This window comes from Balaenoptera musculus, chromosome X (genome assembly GCF_009873245.2).
Source record: "Balaenoptera musculus isolate JJ_BM4_2016_0621 chromosome X, mBalMus1.pri.v3, whole genome shotgun sequence".
Lineage (NCBI taxonomy): Eukaryota > Metazoa > Chordata > Mammalia > Artiodactyla > Balaenopteridae > Balaenoptera > Balaenoptera musculus.
In genome coordinates this window covers 51,830,618-51,848,946 of record NC_045806.1, presented here as the reverse complement: position 1 = coordinate 51,848,946, position 18,329 = coordinate 51,830,618, and the positions used below count along the sequence as shown (strand labels likewise).

The following is an 18,329-nucleotide window of genomic DNA, read 5'->3' as shown; positions in this document are numbered from 1 at the left end:
TTGTAGGAAGTGGGGGTGGGGAGAAGACTGTACAGCTATCTCAGAAAGGATTCAGACTGGGCAGGGGAGCTGTCCAAATGAGGGCTTGTTTCTTGGCAACAGTATGATAGCCCAATAACTGTGTCCAGGGGTCTGTCAGAGCAAGACTATCATTCAGGAGCCAGCTCCTTCTGGCCCCACTTGAGCAGTCAGCCTAGCTCATGTGCCTTGCACTTTTCCCTAGGGGTACAGTCAGGGTTGGCTCCAGTCCTCGTCCCACCAAGCTCTACCCATCAGCTACCTCTGCCTACCTCCCCATCAGTATCTCCAGAACCTCCTCATCTCCACCCTGTGCTTCCCTGAAATTGCTTGTGCTTTTCCCAAGGAAACATCTGGTCCCTACACATTCTTTTCCAGGCCACATCAACATTTGGCACTGTACATATCCAGAGCCCCCCCAGATTCTTTGCTTTTACTCTCTCATCCCCAAATACTCTATTTTGGCTGAAGCCCCTCAGCCTTGCTGGCTCATACTCTAAGTGTGTGTGTGTGTGTGTATGTGTGTGTGTGTGGTGTGCTACTTCCACTAGCTCCCTCAGAACAAGGGAGGGAAGCACTCACCACAAGGTCTTGAAGATTGGAAAGATCCAGTGAGAGCAGGATTGAGCTCTAAACCCAAATCATTTCTTCTTGCCCTTTCCTATGTCCTTGGGGTATAATTCCTGTCACTACAAATTAGCCAGACATTCTCCCAAACATTCTCCTATGCCTTCATCTCTCAGTGCCCCCCTCCTTTCATTCCCCACTCCCTTCAGAATCACTCAGCTAGAGGTCTTTTCTTGCCTTGTACTTTCCTCTCTGCTCAGGATACCCAACCCCTGTCTTCCCTGGGGCACCTTAGCCCCTGCCTCTCTCTACAGTGGCCCCAATCCTGCCCTCTCTTTCCTGGCCTCCCGAAGCATAGGGGAGACATGGTCCGCTATACCCCCAGCCCCTTACTCTGAAGCCCTATTCTTATGGAGTCTTCTACAGCCCCCGCCCCAAACACTGCGCTGTGAGATCTGCACCAGATTCCCTCCCCTCCCCTTCGCAGCTCTCCAGTAGCCCCTCCCCAGGGCGGTCTTAAGGTCAGAGGCTCTTTCCAGCTCAATTCCGTCCAATCCGTCCCAGTCCAGTCCAACCCGCCCCCAGCCCCCGCCAGATGACTCACGTACGTATTTAACAAGCGAGGAGGGTGATCGGCGGCTGGCAGGCTACAGGGAGGTTCGGAAACCCTCCGGTGGGAACCAGGAGTTTCTGGTCAAAGGCTGTTCCGCGCCTTCAGGGTCAGTCCTCGCTGCATCCCTGTTCACCTTCTTCTCTCTCGGTCTCCAGGCACTTAGGGCAGCCTCACTCGCTAGCCCGCTGGGCGCCGCCACGGGTCTGGGGCACCAGGGCGGGGACGGGGAGAAGACAGCCGATTGTTGAAGAGAGCTTTACTCCTGCGGCAACCCCGCCACCATCCCGGCTACTGCTGCTGGTCCATGACAGCGCTGAGGGCTTCTGACAGGCTACCACTGCGACCTCGCGGAGCATGTCTCCCCTATCCTTTGGGTGAAATGCTGGACAAGCCCCGCCGATCGCTCTCCACTAGCCAGATCTGGCCAACTTCAGTGCCTGGCCCCCGTAAAGAAGATCAGAGCAAGGTATGTAGTTGGGGCAGCGGGGAAGGAACAGGAGGCAGTTGTGCTCTACAACGTGGCCAGCCTCCGCACGAGAAGAAGCACGTGGGAATACGAGTGGGGGGAATCAGGGCTGAGGGAGAGTCCTCCAACACCGACTCCACCTCCCGTAGCTTCAAAGCCCCCGTCAACACCCTGATCTCCCACCCCAAACTTGAAAGTATATATATGACCTCACTTCCGAGGTGCGAAAACCACTTCCTTCTTCCCTGACGTGCCTGGAGTGCGAGCTGGAGAGTCAGATCCTAGAGTGCCAGGGGCTCTGCAGGGCTGGGTTCTTCCCAGTCAGAGAAATGTAGCATAGGCAGAGGCAAGCCCCCTCCCCAGACTGGGCATGATGATTCCCCACTCCCACTCAGCATTCAGAGGGAGTGGGAGTTCCACTTTGCTCCATCCAGCCCCAGAAGCTTTTCTCCACTAAGCCACAGTTTATTCATCGGTTAAATGAGGCTACCGAAGTCCACTCAGAGGGCTGCTGTGAAGATTACTGGAGGTAATGTATGTGCACAGCTCTTGATACACAGGGGTCACTCACTTTTACTTTTCTTTGCTCTTGACCCTACAACCTTTGAATGATAGAAACCTGGAGCATTTCCTATGGGGTGATATTCTTGACCTCGCAGGCACAAATCATGCTGAATTAGCTACCTCAGGGACAGAGGCTCAAGAGACAAGTAGGGGTGGGCAGGAAAAGTCCAGAAGAAACGAGGAACCTGCTAATGAAAGGAGAAACTCTGGTGACTAAAGAATCCCAAGGAGAGGAAGAGCCCTGGGAAGTAGGAGGAGATGCCAGCAGGGAAGTAGAATCTGAGAAAGAGGTAGAGTCCCAGGGATTTGAACAGGGTCGCCCCAGGAGAAAAATTAAACCCCCAAAATAAAAAAGATTGAAGCCTCGGATTTAGAAAGGATACTGAAGAAAAAAAGGTGGTGCCACAGAGACATGGGGGACAGTGAATCCCATGAGACCTAGAAACCCAGGAGAAGAAGAAGATTGCAGAAAAGTGGTGGAGTCCCAAGGATGCCCAAAGGAAATAACAGGCTAGAGATGGGACTGCAGAAAATGAGTGGGGTCCCAGTGGTACAAGGAAGAGTCTCTAAAAAACAGTACTCCGGAAAAGGGGTGGAATCAGGAGGAGGGAGAGAAGGTTTCCTGAGAGAGATAAAAACTGCCCTGCCGGGCTTCCCTGGTGGCGCAGTGGTTGGGAGTCCGCCTGCCAATGCAGGGGACGTGGGTTCGAGCCCCGGTTGGGGAGGGTCCCACGTGCCGTGGAGCAACTAGGCCCGTGCACTACGGCCGCTGAGCCTGCGGGCCACAACTGCTGAGCCTTAGTGCCACAACTACTGAGCCCGTGTGCCACAACTACTGAAGCCCACGCTCCTAGAGCCAGTGCTCTGCAACAGGAGGGGCTGCCGCGGTGAGAAGCCTGTGCACCACAGCAAAGAGTGGCCCCCGCTCACCACAACTAGAGAAGGCCTGGGCAAGGCGGTGGGGACCCAAGGCAGCCGAAAATAAAAATAAATTAAAAAAAAAAAAAAAACTGCCCTGTAGTGCCAGGGATTTAGGGAGAAGAAAACAGAAAAAAGATAAGAGATGCAAGCATAGGGGGTCCCCAGGAAAGGTAAGATTCCAGAAAAAATGGTGAAGCCCCAGGGAAAGATGGAATGGGGGCCTAAATAAAATTTGGACCCAAAGAGGGGTAGGACTCTATATCTAAAGGGAGGGTATTTTAGAAATGAGATAGAACCTTTCAAAAGACTGGCCTGTATATTGGAGGGACATCAGAAAAGGGAAATAGGTCCAGGGATTTGGGGTAGTGATACCAGAAGAAAGAATGAAGAAAAGGGGTAGAATTGCAGAGATGCAGGAAAGGCACACCAGAAAAGTGGTATAGCCCTAAGATGTGGGGAGACCCTGAGAAATAAAAGGCCCCTAAAGGGAGTACAGCTTCAGAGATGTAAGGATGAGTCCCCAGGAGAGACATAAGACACTCCCTCAAAAAAGGCAAGGCCCAGAGACATAGAGAGTAAACCAAAGGAGAAAGTTAGGACTCTATGAAAAAGAAAGATGACTTCTAACAAATATGGGGTTTATTTTGGGGATGAAGAGAATGTTCTCCAACTAATTATTATGGTGATGGTTACACAATTCCGTGACTATAATAAAAAGTATTGAAGTGTACACTTTAAATGGTTGAATTATATGGTACCTGAATATCTATCTATTTAGATATATCTAGATATATAGATAGATAGATAGAGGGAGAGAGAGAGAAGGAAGGAAGGAGGAAAGGAAAGAAAGTAGGGAGGGAAGGAGAAAGGAAAGCTGACTTGCCGATATAGGAAGGAGAGCCCCAGAGAGAATTTGGACTCCCAAATGGATGGCCCTAGATATAGAGTGAGGAGACACCAGGAGCGATAGAGGACCCCAGAAAAAAGGTACCCTGCAAAATTGGTGGCATGCAAAAAAGGGGTAACTCCAGTAATTTGGGACAAGTAAGTTGAAGAAGAGACTTCAGAAAAGGGGTAAAGTCACAAAGATGTAAGGAGGGGCTTCTAGGCAAGAAATAAAACTGCCTAAGATGGGGGAGTCCCAGGGCTGCAAGGAGGGGACCCTAAGAGAGAGAGAATTTGCAATCCAAGTTGAAACCCCAGTGATTTGGGAATGGAACTCCAGGGGAGAGGCTGAACCCCAGAGACTTGAAGACCATGATTCTAAGATAGTTAAAGAACTTCAGAAAATGGCCACAGCATCAGAGATTGGTTAAATGTATTGTTAAAAAGGTGGGGGGGGTGGTAAGCCAAATAAAAGAGACTCAGGACAAGAAGGAGTACCTCATAAAATTTTAGACTATCAGGGATTTCAGGGAGTTGGGGAAGAAAAAATTTCAAGAAAGAGATCGATACCCAGAAAAAAGGCGAATCCCTGGGAGAGAAGAGCAATTCAGCAAGCCAGGTAAACACCCAGAATTTAAGGATGAAGACCCCAGGAGAACAGCGTGATCAATGAAGAAGGGGCTTTGGGGAAAGAGTTTTATCCCAGAAGAGGGCTGAAACCCCAGCCCGGTCACTATCTTTTACTTTTTTGTCCCCCCAGCCAGCTGGGCTGAGATGACTGTGGTTTAAAACTGTGATAGGTTAAGGAGATCCTCAAGGAGGGGATTGGACTAGGCCACAACCCCCAGCTTCAGGGTCTTAATTAAAACATTCCCTGCCCCTACCTCCTTTCTTTCCTTACCTCTGGCACCCATCCTGGCCTTAATCTTAAAGGGCTTATTGACCATTATATTTTAAGTGATATTTGAACAGAGGGGCCTTCTTGTCTTTTTCAGATTTCAGCTGCTTACCTACTTGCCTGAGGTTTTTTCCCCCCTCTTCTCATTTAATGCTCATTTTATTTCTGTTTTAGCTATTTCATTAATATATCATTATTATTATCATTACAATCACTGTTGTCAGAATAAAGCTAAAATATAAACCTACTAAGGAGAAGTGACATCATGTAATAAGACAAAGTCAAAAACACTGTATTACCTAGTTCTGTATTGAACTTGGGAGTGCTGGAGTAATTCACTTTTCCCAGCTGAGCCTCAGTTTCTTCATCTGAAATTCTCTATGTGATTCTGTGATTCTATAAACCAATTTCTGGACAGCACATTTACTAATCTACCTCAGGGTAGTCAGTTAAGGGAGTTGAGGCAATGGCTGGCACTCAGGGCAACCTATTCCCCCTAGTAGAGTCTCAAGAGCTCTCCAGGTAATCTCACTGCCAAATTATTCTAGTGGTCCTGGCTGGGCTACCAGGGGATCCTGGGAATCCAATTTTTGGTGCAGGTGCAGGAAGATTCTACTTCCATATCGGGCTTGGTGGTCTGACAATCACTGATGCTTCTACCCTGTCAGTGAGTGAGACAAGAGACTGATTGCTTATGCCTGCTGATCACCACTCAGAAGAAAGATTATTAGACTCTAAGGGGGCTGGGGCACCCTGTTATCTCCAATCCTGAGCTCATACCCAAGTGCCTTTAGGTGGGGCACCAGGAGAATCCCAAATGTCTTCAATCAACATATCAAGAAAAGATATCTGAAGGATTATACTGCTCCCACAGAGTGCAATGCCCTCTCAGTTGCTCCCATCCCACAGGAATCCTAATTTATTAAATCAGTCGGCTCAGTCTGAATTGTTTCCAGAGAATGCTGGTTAAATTCCTTTTCTCCTTGTTCTCTCTCTGCCCTACCCAGAACCTCTGCATTTGTTGGTAGCTGCCAAAGAGTAAGAACCTCTGTGGGGTACTGCATTGCTGCTGCTGCCACAAACCCAAGGAGAAAGACCCAGAAAGACCAAGGTTTGTTGATGGATTTTATTGGGGACCTAAAAGTCTAGGAATTATGTGGGTAATATTTTAAAACTAGCACTACTATTAAGCTTATGATAAGTACCCTGTGTCAATTATGAATATGCCGAGCTTGACTGGTCCCTGGGCATACTCTTTAGCCACTAATAACCAAGTATGCACACCCTGTCCCATGAACGTAACCTCTATGTCTTCTCAGCTCTAACCAGGGTCAAACACAAATGCCCTGTGTCCCAGGTATCTTTCTCCTTCCCATCCCCTCAGCTGAAATGAAGGGTGCCTGCTCTACCCAAAGATCCATGGGAGGGGAAAAAATAAACCATTCCTCTGCCCACCTTTCCCTCCCAAGGAAAACACTCCTAGGATAGAGCATACCCAGCCTTCCTGACTGGAAAGAATAATTAATATTTAGTCTTAAACCTCCCCTTACCTCATCCCCCTACCCACCTTACATTTAGCTAAAGTGAGTCCAGATACAACACTTTCATGTATGTCGAAGCTAGAAGGGAACCAGACTGTCCTCTTCACTTTACAGGTGGTAAACTGAGACCCAGAAAGAAGAGATTTTCTCAGTAACACTGTTAGTGGCAGAATAGGATATAAAACCTGCATTACCATTTCCCTCTCAGCACCACCCCTCCCACCCACTCTCACACACAACTCTGAGGCTTCTTCAGAACTGGACCTATGCATTTACAATGAAATGCTAGCCATCTAGTGTATTTCCCTTCCCAGGTGGATTATCCCGGAAAAGAGGACCTCAGGGCAGATTTACCCTTAACCAAATGAATGTCCTACCAGATACCTTCTAAAGTATCTGGTATCTGGTATCAATAATAGACTGAGAGAGATTGGAGTGGAGCAGGCTAGGAGGGGACCCAAGGAGAAGGAACGTGGACAATGTCTTCACTTTGACTTAGATTTATAAAGCCCACTCAGCTCATGCATGACCCCTCTCCATCACAGGCAGTTAACCCTGCACCCCCTACCCCACTCCCTTGCTAAACTGTTCTCCTGAAGCCAGCCCTAAGACAGGTATCTCAGACAGGAGTGAAAAGATAAAAGGCCAAGGTAAACACTCATACTGTTTTATTCCTTACCTACCACTCAGTGGCCCTAGACCAACCTTGGTTATCTGAAGTTTTGTTATGGGAAGTGGAGTTTTCAAGAAGCCCCCATATTATTACTTACCTTGGGCTCTGGACTGCATTTTTTTAATCCCTGAAAACCAATTCCTTTGCCTCTGGTATTATGATACCATGGGCTGCCCACATAGACTTCTTCATCAGATAAGGCTTAGTAGCTAGACAAAGAAATGAGCAATGAAGCTTTGAAATTTCTGGGGTTTTTTTAAGGGAAGAGAGGTGGTATGTGTGGAGGGGATCTATTTATAGATATTGGCTTTTCAAAGACTCCTCTAGGCCCAGAATTCTGGTCCATTTTACACGTCATCTTGGCAATCATCTACCCTGGGAACAGGAATAAGGGGATGAATACTTACTTTTCTTACTATAGTGTGACTTCTATGTAAATTATGTGAGTGAGTGGTGTTGTGTGTGTTCATGATTATATTTGTGAGTATGGTCGTTTGCACAGGTCAGTTTTACAAGTTTGTGTGTTCATATTTCAGCTAAAATTAATACAGTTAATATTGCTGGTTAACTTTGGCATGAATGAAAACAAACTTCCAAGCACTAAAATTATATGGAACAAAATCCATATATTCTAATTTCCCTAAATACTACAGAAGAGGCCTGTGTGCACATCAGTCTTGGCAGACACACACACACATCACTGGAGAGGATTATCCTTGTAGGGACACTATTGCTGTTTACTTGGCTCTTAGAGTAGAAACAAATTCTAATTTTAGAGACTATATCATTGAAAATGCCTGGGGCCGACTGGAAGCCTAGGAAGCTTAGTTCTTGCTTTGGTTCTTAGAAAAACTCACTATGTGACCTTGGGCAGGTCTCTTCAACTCTCCAGGTCTGTTTTCCTCAACTGTAAACTTGGGCTGATGACATTAGCCTTCCTTTTCTAACAGTTTTGGAAGTTGAGGAGGCAAAGTACCCAACACAATGCCTGACAGAGAGTAGGGCCTCACTAAATAGCAAAGGGCAAAGGCTATACTCTCTACTTCCTCCGCGTCCCTGTCCAGCTTTTTCCCTGGATGGGGGCCAACTCCTTGGCTTCAGGGAAGCATTTCTCAAAGTGATCAGGGTGAATGGTAGGTAAGTAGACTGCTTAGTAAAATCATTTTGAGCCCAGAAAGCCCTATCTTCACCAAGTTTAGAGCAGGAAGTACTGGCATCAGCCCATTTGCGCTTGGACCTCTGCCCAAGCGCAATGGAGTGGTGTTATTCCTTTCTGCTTGCTTCCTTATGGTGGTGAGGGCCCTTCTTCAGGACTATCCCTCCAGAACTTCTATTCCCTCCACCTTCTTCCAACCCTACCCATTCACCTGCTCACAGATTTTTTCTTTTTTTTTGGAGGCGTTGCAGCATCATGTGGGATCTTAGTTCCCCGACCAGGGATCAAACTCGCGCCCCCTGCATTGGAAGTGTGGAGTCTTAACCACTGGACCGCCAGGGAAGTCCCTCATAGATTTTTTAAAGTCATTTCACTGGATGTACAAAAGGGCCAATAGTAAACCCTCCATGGGAGTGGTCACTGCCCCTTTTCAGTTTCAGGGTTGCCAAGTAAGGTACTGTGACCTAAAAAATTATCCTCCTGGATACTGTTGCTATCTTAATCTTATGAGTCCTAGACACTTCAATGGAAATGACCTTGTTATGGGAGAAAAGAGCATGGCTATGCCCTTAGGCAGATTGCTTCTCCTCTCTCCCTTACTTTATTCATCTGCAAAATGGGGCTGATCAGTCCCACCTTGATTGTCTTACAAGGTCTCACAAGGATCCAACAAGACAAAGCATGGTCTTTGTGAACCAAAAAACACAGGCCAAATAATGTGGATACCAAAAAAACCAACCAAACAAACAAACAAAAAAACACCAGGCCAAATATCCATCAAATATTTATTCTCAAGTCTAAGAAATAAAAATAAATCAATACAAATGAGAGGCAGGGCTATGGACAAGGGCATAATTCAAATATAAATTTAGCCCAAGTACCATTTCTGTTGCCACTAAGAATAGCAAGAGGAGAGATGGAACAGAGGGATGGAAGTATGGATAGCAGTAGAAGATGTCTAACTTTCTCCCCTTAGTTTGATCACCACCTGAAGTTCAGCCACCTGCCCTGTTCTGCATATTTTGAATTTTCATTTTTGGTTTTCTTTTCTTTTCAGGTGATTTCCACATGGGAGATATGGGGACTAAGACAGTAGGGTAAGAGGTAAGGGTAGCTAGGGCAAGGCCCTAACAGATAGTGGGCAGTTCCTTTTTTCAACCCCAGTGTAAGGGCTGGCCCCCTTACATTTCTGGAGGAGACTTCTTTTGTGGTACAAGTGGTTTGAGGGCCTGCAACATTGCTAGCCCAGAATCATTCTGGCCTCTGACTCTGTGCCCATGGACAAGAGACTCCAAAATCACCCTCTTTGTCCAGGCCACAAAGCTGGAAGCTGGCCACACAGGCTGCTTGGCTGCTGTCTGTTTTGGCAAAAGCCATCCTACCTCCAGCAAGAAAGACCTAGATCCAGATGACTCCCCAGGGACCATGAGGCATTTGGGGGTAGTGAGGTAAAGGTACAGGTTGGAGAGACCCAGCGTTCTTTCTAGGGACATAGAACAGCTGGGGGTGGTTGTGAACCAGTTTGCCTCTAAGTCTGTCTAAAATTTCCCCATTCCCTTTAGGAGAAACACTGTCTCCTCCTTAGGGATAGATCTGAGAGCCAGCCAATGAGACTGAAAGGATCCATGAGATGCAAGTCCAATCCTCTCTGAGATGCTGCTCACAAGCCAAGTGACCAGAGTCCAGAGTCCACAGCTGGGTCCTGGGCTCCTTCAAACTACCTCACAGGGTTGTTGTGAGGATGTCACGAGATCATGTGCCCAACACAGTAAAGAGCTCGATAAATGTCTCTTGAACAGATCCATACATGTGATGGTGCTTTGCAAACTATAAAGCTCCATACCAAATGGTAGAGAGAGTCAGGACACTGTTTTGCAGTCACATAAAGGAAGTGATTTTTGCCACTCATTCTCACCCCTCACTTAAGACTGGGGCATGGGAAGGAAATGGAGAGGAGGGAGAAGTTTGAAATAGGAAATAAAGGAATAAGAGAACAACAAATAAAAGAAGAACCTAAAGGCAGATTATTCTCCAGGGACCAACTTGTATTTGAGAGTGGCAATGAGGATACAGACAGGAGGGACTTAGAACTCTTTCTAGGGACAGAAGAACAGAGTTCAAATGGATCTTAGATATTTACTTCAAGGCCCCAGCTCCTGTTTGCAACAACTCCAATGATGGGTAACTGTTTTCTCCCTGAGGCAGCTGGTTCTAATTATAACCAGTTCTAATGGTTAGAAAGTACTTCCTTGTATTAAGATGTTTCCTGCAGCTTTAAATTCTATCCCTTGGTGCCATATAGAAAAAAGCTAATGCCTTGACATCATGTGAGCATTCAATAAGTGTCTGTTGACTGACATATGGGCAGGTGCTAGGGAGGAGTAGATGATCTCCTTTTGTGTCTTCAGGAGCCAGTCAGCACAGCCTTATATTTTACTGAAGGTTCAATAAATATGTGTTGAATAAATGAATGAATGACCATCCCAGGGTAGGCATGACTGCTACAATCTCTTGAGTTGAAATGGTCCATTAAAAGTCATCCAAATCTATCAACCTACCTCTCAAAGAACTCTAAGCCATCCCATAAGATTCTGAGTCTTCAAAATAAGCACCTGGCTGTTCAGTGACTTTGGGCCAAACTGCAATCTTACAGTGAGAAAACTAATCTCTTATTGATCTACCCTCACCCTCTTCCACATCCCAAGGCTGATGGAAGGCAACATCTTAAGTGGAAAATGACTCTCAAAGCTAATGTGTGACAAATGCTCAAATAGAGGGTGCTATGGGAGCACAGGTGCAGGAGTACTTGAGTCCACCTGGCTAGGAGGGGCTGTGTGAGGACATTCTAGAGCTGAGTCTTGAAAGATAAAGAAGCTGCATGTATAAATGAGGTGGGAGGAGGGGGCAGGTAGCTCAGATAGAGGGAACTTCATGGAGTCCTGAACATGCATTCATGGGAAATAGCAGGAGTTTGCAAAATGGCTAAGGCTTCCTAAATGGGGTCCTGAAATTTGGATGGAGGGGTGGTGAGAGAGCAAATAACAACTTCTAATTCAATTTGATTCTGGAGGTGACCCAGAGTTTGGCAAGAAGCCGGGCCGTGATTAAATAATCACCATAGCTACTATGATCAGCACTGTTCATCTTCACCGCTCTCATCTCATGTGTCACCACTGGCATCATCACCGTTGTCAGGACTTTCATCGCTGCTACCCGAAGTGTCAACATAATTGTTACCATTCCAGCCCACTAGCATTCCAACTATTACTTCACCCATGCTCTTCACCACTGACATCCACCATCACTCTTGTCATGGCCCTCTGAGCCAGTGTTTCTCATATACTCCAGGAAGTTGGGGGGAATATTCTGTCCTTCTGGGGTGTGCTAGGGATGCAACCCAAAACAGCTAACTACAAGCCAAATTTTCTTTGAAATGTTATGTTGTGTATCAAATATTTATGCAAGTTTTGTTTTCTTTGATATAGCCATGTTTGTTTTAAGATAAAAGCAACACTATTTAAATTGTTTGCTCCCCCTCCCCCCGCCAAATCTATAAGTAAAACTGATGTTGCATGAAGGTGTTTTGTGTTTACTCTGCCACTTTGTGTATCCTTCGGTGCCTGAACTATTTCCTTGCTTCCATCCCATCATTTTCTGTCCCTGATTTTCAGAGGCAACAGAGCATAACAGTTAAGAGTATGCGTCCTGATGTCAAATAGCTTGGGTTTGAATCATATTATACTGTGGTATGTCCTTGGAAAAATTACGTAGCCTCTGTCATTCTGTTTTCACATCTCTAAAACAGAAGTAATAATGGTACTTACCCATAGGAATATTGTGTTTTCGCAATGAGTTAGTGCATGTAAAGTGCTTAACACAGTGCCTGGCACATAATCTGTGTCCAATAAATTTATTATACCATGGTTGAATCAATTCAGTCTTTACAGAGCACATACTCTATGGCAGACATAGTGATAGGCTATGCTGTTGGGGGAGAAAGAGTGGAGTCAGATATGGGACTAATCTTTAAATTGCTCACACTTGGTGGGGTAGGACATGAAGTGAGGAGTATGAAATAAAATGTATTTAATCAATACCATAAGAAAGAAAAAATCAAATTGTGCCATGGAAAATTTAGCATTTAATAAGGATCTTGAAAGATAGGTAGAATAAAGACACACAGAAATGTACCAGATTGAAGGAATCCCACGGGTGAAAGGGTAGAAATGGGAAAATAGAAGACACAATGAAGAAACGAGTGTTGCAGTTTGATTGGAACATGGGATTTTTGGAATAGGGAAATATAACATTGACCTGTGAAACAAAGACCTATATGTAGAAAAGAAATTACTGGAAAGAGAATCCAGCAATGTATTTACCTTGATTGTGTTTGAGAACTGGTATACTAAGTAATTTCCTTCTTTTTTGTATTTTTCAAAATAAGCATGCATCATTTTTATACCAAAGAAACAAAAAAGTTATATTTTATTTTTTCTTGAGGGAAGATGAATTGTGTCAGTTTATCCAGGTGGACTTGAAAGGACCTATAGGTTAGTATAGTGGAGGCCTGGGGTCTCCTAACCACCAACCCCCCAATTCTGCCACTGTGTGACTTTGGATAAATCTGTTTCAGTTGCCATATCTGTAAATTCATTAATTGATTTTAAAAATATTTACTGAACACCTACTATGAGCCAAGTTCTAGGTGCTGGGGATATAGCAGCAAACCAAACAGAGAAAAATTCCTGCTCTGTTTATTCTAAGCTTTAAAATAAAAGTCTTCTTATTTTCATCATGTGAAATCTTCAAAAGTATCCCCTACTTCCTCAGATTACATAAGGCCTTTTGGCACGCTTTATTCTCCATAGGCCCTATTGAGGAACCTACGTGTTGGTCCCTATGCCTCTCTGCAGACACCTAAACATTCCTATTAACACCTCCTCAGCTGCTCACACCTTCAGTGATACCACCTGTTTGTTCAGTGACTTTGGGCCACATCTTCAATGATTCTTTCTTCCCTCTAAGGTCACTTTCTAAACCAACCAACAAATATACCTTCATTTCCACAACTCCCAAGAGATCAGGCCATGGGAAAGAGGGTCCGAGGTCTACCTTCACCTACCATGGGCAAATGCCCCATTGTCCTTGGTGCCCTGTTCCAAATTCAGCTTGGTACTATTCAGCAGACTTAGGTGAACACCTGTGCCAGGCATGGTGTTGGACTGCCTGGTAAAATCTTTGCAAAGAGATAGAGTTTTAGATGGGCAGCTCTGCATTCTCTAGAGATCCCCAAGTTTCAGAGAAACAGGCTAATAACAAAGTATGTCTCTCTTTTCTTAAGGAGCCTCTGAAAGAAAGGCCTTGGTCCTAGTCTTAATTCTGTCACTGTTTCCTTACTTCAGAATGGGAAGTGCTGATGAGGGGCAGTATCTCATTTAAGGATAGGTTTCCTGGAAATATTCCAGGGTGCAAAGACTGAAGGTGGCCAGAGAACTCTAAGTCTACAGGGAGCATTCCTAGACTGGTATCTCCAAACCTAGAGCAGAGCTCAGTAGCCTTAAAACCCTATGATAATCTCAGATTCACCGTTATAGGGATGGTGGGTGATAGGGAGGGGTGTGGTCAGAGAAAGAACTATAGATGTAGCCCAATGTAGGGTTCTCCCTGCTATCAATGAGCACAATGCCCTAAGCCTAAGTGGCTTACTGAGAACAAGGAACTAATCATATCAACATTCAGCCAAGGTTTGCTTCCTTTCTCCCACATCATGCCCTTTCTTAGCCCTTTCTATAAGAATCTAGGACCAAGGCCAGTCCTACTTCCCTACACTCCACTCCAGCTACTTGACCTTTCTGTGATTCAGTGTCCTTAGCTGCAAAATGGAAATAATAATAATACAACTTCACAGGGCTGAGGAGAGGGTGACATGAGTTAATCTAAGTAAGTGCCTAGTGCATTTACTAGTGCATTATTACTATCATCAATATTATAACAAGTGGTATTTAAGGAGTCCAAGCTAAGTTTTGAGACTCAAGGGGTATCTGAGGATGGAATGTTACTTTAAGGAAGGTATACCCCTCAACCCAGGAGAAAGAGAAATTTTTCCAAGCCTTAGGAATGGCAAAATATCATCCCACAAGAAAAAATTCAATAGCCTCTTTTTGGAGTGTCTACCACCTTTCCTCAGGAGCAAATGACCCATACCTGCCTAGAAAGGGGAGGAGAGCAAAACGAAAATATCAAAACAAAACACAAAACAAAACAAACAAAAAAACGCCAGACTTGACCCTGATGCCACCCCTGATAAGGTGGGACCCTAATCTCTTTGGGCTTCAGTTTCCTCAGCTACCATATAGAATAATGATACTAACTGTATTGGGTTGTGGAGACTATCATGGCTATAATAGAGGTGAAAACAGTTTTCAACTATAATACATGCTCCAAACATAAGGTCTTAATGGGGACAGAAACTAACTGCTCCTGCCACAAGAAGAATTTAAGCCGTACTTAAGGAAGAACTTCCTGGTAACTCAGGGTTTTCTATTATTGCAATGGGTTAGGGAGAGGGAAAAAGAAAGAGACAGTGACATCCTGTATAATCAGAAGCCATCTGCTCTGCCTGGCTTGGCACTAGTATAATCTTTTCTCCCAACGGGAGAAAGGTCTAATTTCTGATGATCCCTTCCTCACTGAAGATCCCAGCTCTCTTTGGTTGCTGGACAGCCTAACACTGTGAGTATCATACCCAGCTTCTGTTTGCATTCAGTTTCCCCCTTTCCTTCCTTCCTATCTTCCATCTTCCTTCTTTCTTTCCTTCCTTCCATCTTTCTTCCTTTCTCCTTCCCTCTCTCCCTTCCTTTCTTTGTAAAAATTATTCCCTGACATACATCAACTACTGCAGTCCCCTGGGGGGAACTGTAATTGCCAATCACCTGTTCTCTTCCTTAGCCCCTCCTTCCTGCCCTGTCCCAACACTCCTTCCACAACCCTTCATCCCATTATCTAGGTCCCCGTCTTGGGAAGATGAATTAAACTGTGGTGGTAGTATCAGATTTGAAGTTTTACTGAATCTACCCAGGGGATAGGCGAACATCACTCTCAGCCCTCTAGCTCCAAACAGCTTGCTTGGGCTTCAGTAAGGCTGAAATTCTCAAATTTCAAAGGGCAAAGGGAGGAAAGTTGGGAATTTGAGTGTGAGAGGGACTAGGAAGGTGTGGGACTTTAGTGGCCATCACCATTAATGGTTTTTAATGGACATTCACCATCCTGTGTGTTTTAGGGAAGGGAAAGGGGACCAAAAAGAGTAATAATAATGCTTTTTGAGCACCTACTATATACTGGGTATTTCGTGTGGTTAGGATTATTATTGGTCCTCCATCTTACAGAGAAGGAAATGGAGGTTCTGAGAGATGAAGTAACCTCTCCAAGAGTACACAGTTAGTAGGTACAAGTGCTGGAATTGATACCCAGAACTGCCTGATTTTTCCAGCCCAAACAGGCAATGGTCAATTAGAAACTGGCATAAAAAGTGGACGCTCTGACCACTAGATGCAAGTATTTTTTTTTGGAGTATAGTTGATTTACAATGTTGTGTTAGTTTCTGGTGTAATTAAAGTGATTTAGTTACATATATATGTATACATATATATCTGTATACATATGTGTATATATATATATATATATTCTTTTTCATATTCATTTCCATTATAGTTTATTACAAGATATTTAATATAGTTCCCTGTGCTATACAGTAGGACCTTGTTGTTTATCTATTTTATATATAGTAGTTTTTATCTGCTAATCTCAAACTCCCAATTTATCCCTCCCCCACACTCTTTCCCCCTTGGTGCACCATAAATTTGTTTTCTGTGTCTGTGAGTCTGTTTCTATTTTGCAACTAAGTTCATTTGTATCATATTTTAGATTCCACATATAAGTGATATCACATGGTATTTGTCTTTCTCTGTCTGACTTACTTCACCAGCATGACGATCTCTAGGTCCTTCCATGTTGCAGCAAATGGCATTATTCCTTTTTTTGTTTATGGCTGAGTAGTATTCCATTTTGTGTGTTTGTGTGTGTGTGTGTGTATTATATATATATATCACATCTTCTTTATCCATTCATCTGCTGATGGACATTTAAGTTGCTTCCATGTCTTGGCTTTTGTAAATTGTGCTGCTATGAATATTGAGGTACATGTATCCTTTTGAATTAGAGTTTTCTCTGGATATATGCCCAGGAGTGGGATTGCTGGATCAAGGCAACTTTTCAGTGTTTTAAGGAACCTCCATACTGTTTTCCATAGTGGATGCACCAATTTACATTCCCACCAACAGTGTAGGAGGGCTCCCTTTTCTCCACACCCCCTCCAGAATTTATTATTTGTAGACTTTTTAATGATGGCCATTCTGACTGGTGTGAAGTGATACCTCATTGTAGTTTTGATTTTCGTTTCTCTAATAATTAGCGATGTTGAGTAGAAATAAGTAATTTAGGATGTGACTTTGGTCAAGTCACTTCTCCTCTCAGCTTCATCTTCCTCATCTGTATAATGGGGGTTGAGTTGGGTTGGGTTGGGGAAACTGGAAGCAAAGGTGTTGGACCACATGATATCAAAGATCTTGTAGACCACTGACATTTTCTACGTCTCAGGTGTTATGAATATATTCCTCATGGTCATGCTCCTTTGGGATGCTTGGTATTGAATGAGATAGGTAATAAAAAAGGTCATCTGCCAGAAAGACAGATGATTTCTTTCCCTCCAGACATACAGGCTGAGAGCAGGGCATCAGTGAGACCAGAGAGTGGATACGGGGCTCTGGGCTAGGTGCTGACTGGGGAACTGCACAATTTGGGACATAGATCACGGGGCAGACAACTTGTGTACATTTTCCCTATCAAAACGTCTTCTTTTAGGCATCATTTCCAAAACTTATCTAATACTTGCAATCACTTGGAGTGGGAGTTCTTTCAATTACAAATTGCCAGGCATCTCCCTTGAATATTCTGAACCAACATATTTGGGGTGGGATTGATTCCTCCAAAGTTGGATGGTCCCTCATATGTGGCACAGACCTTTTTCCAAAGGGTCCTCAGCTGAGACTAACATCCATCAAAAGTGATAGTAACAAATCCTAAAGAATAGAAAGGAAATAAGTACAGAAATCATGAATAGGAAATAAACAGCCAAGCTTCTTAAGTATAGTATACATTGATTGATTTGCGCATATTAAAGAATCCTTGCATCCCTCAGATAGTTCCCAGCTGATCATGGTGTATAATCCTTTTAATATGTTGTTGGATTTGGTTTGCTAGGATTTTTGCATCAATGTTCATCAGTGATATTGGCGTGTAATTTTCTTTTTTTGTGATATCTTTGGTTTTGGTATCAGGGTGATGGTGGCCTTGTATAATGACCTTGGGAGTGTTCCTTACTCTGCAATTTTTTAGAAGACTTTCAGAAGGATTCGGGTTAACCCTACTCTAAATGTTTGGTAGAATTCAACTGTGAAGCCATCTGGTCCTGGACTTTTGTTTGTTGGAAGATTTTTAATCACAGTTTCAATTTCAGTATATGTGATTGGTGTGTTCATATATTCAGTTTCTTCCTAGTTCAGTCTTGGAAGGTAGGACCTTTCTAATAATTTGTCCTTTCTTCTATGTTGTCCATTTTATTGTCATACAGTTGCTTGTAGTAGTCTCTCATGATCCTTTGTATTTCTGTGGTGACAGTTGTAACTTCTCCTTTTTCATTTCTAATTTTATTCATTTGAGTCCTCTCCCTTTTTTTCTTGATGAGTCTAGCTAAGGCTTATCAATTTTATTTATCATCACAAAGAACCACCTTTTAGTCATTGATCTTTGCTACTGTTTTCTTCATCTCTGTTTTGTTTATTTCTGCTCTGATCTTGATGATGTTTTTCTTCTACTAACTTTAGGTTTTGCTTGTTCTTCTTTCTCCAGTTGCTCTAGGTGTAAGGTTAACTTGTTTATTTTAGATTTTTCTTATTTCCTGAGGTAAGAC

General features: G+C 44.0%; 1 long non-coding RNA gene across 1 annotated transcript; it reads left to right on the top strand.

The window, feature by feature from the left end:
- Window positions 1-1,208: 1,208 nt before the first annotated feature.
- On the top strand, window positions 1,209-11,877 carry LOC118888705. Its single transcript, XR_005018349.1, has 4 exons — window positions 1,209-1,664; window positions 5,940-6,043; window positions 9,360-9,406; window positions 9,865-11,877. It is a non-coding gene; the product is annotated as an uncharacterized LOC118888705 (long non-coding RNA).
- Window positions 11,878-18,329: the final 6,452 nt, after the last annotated feature.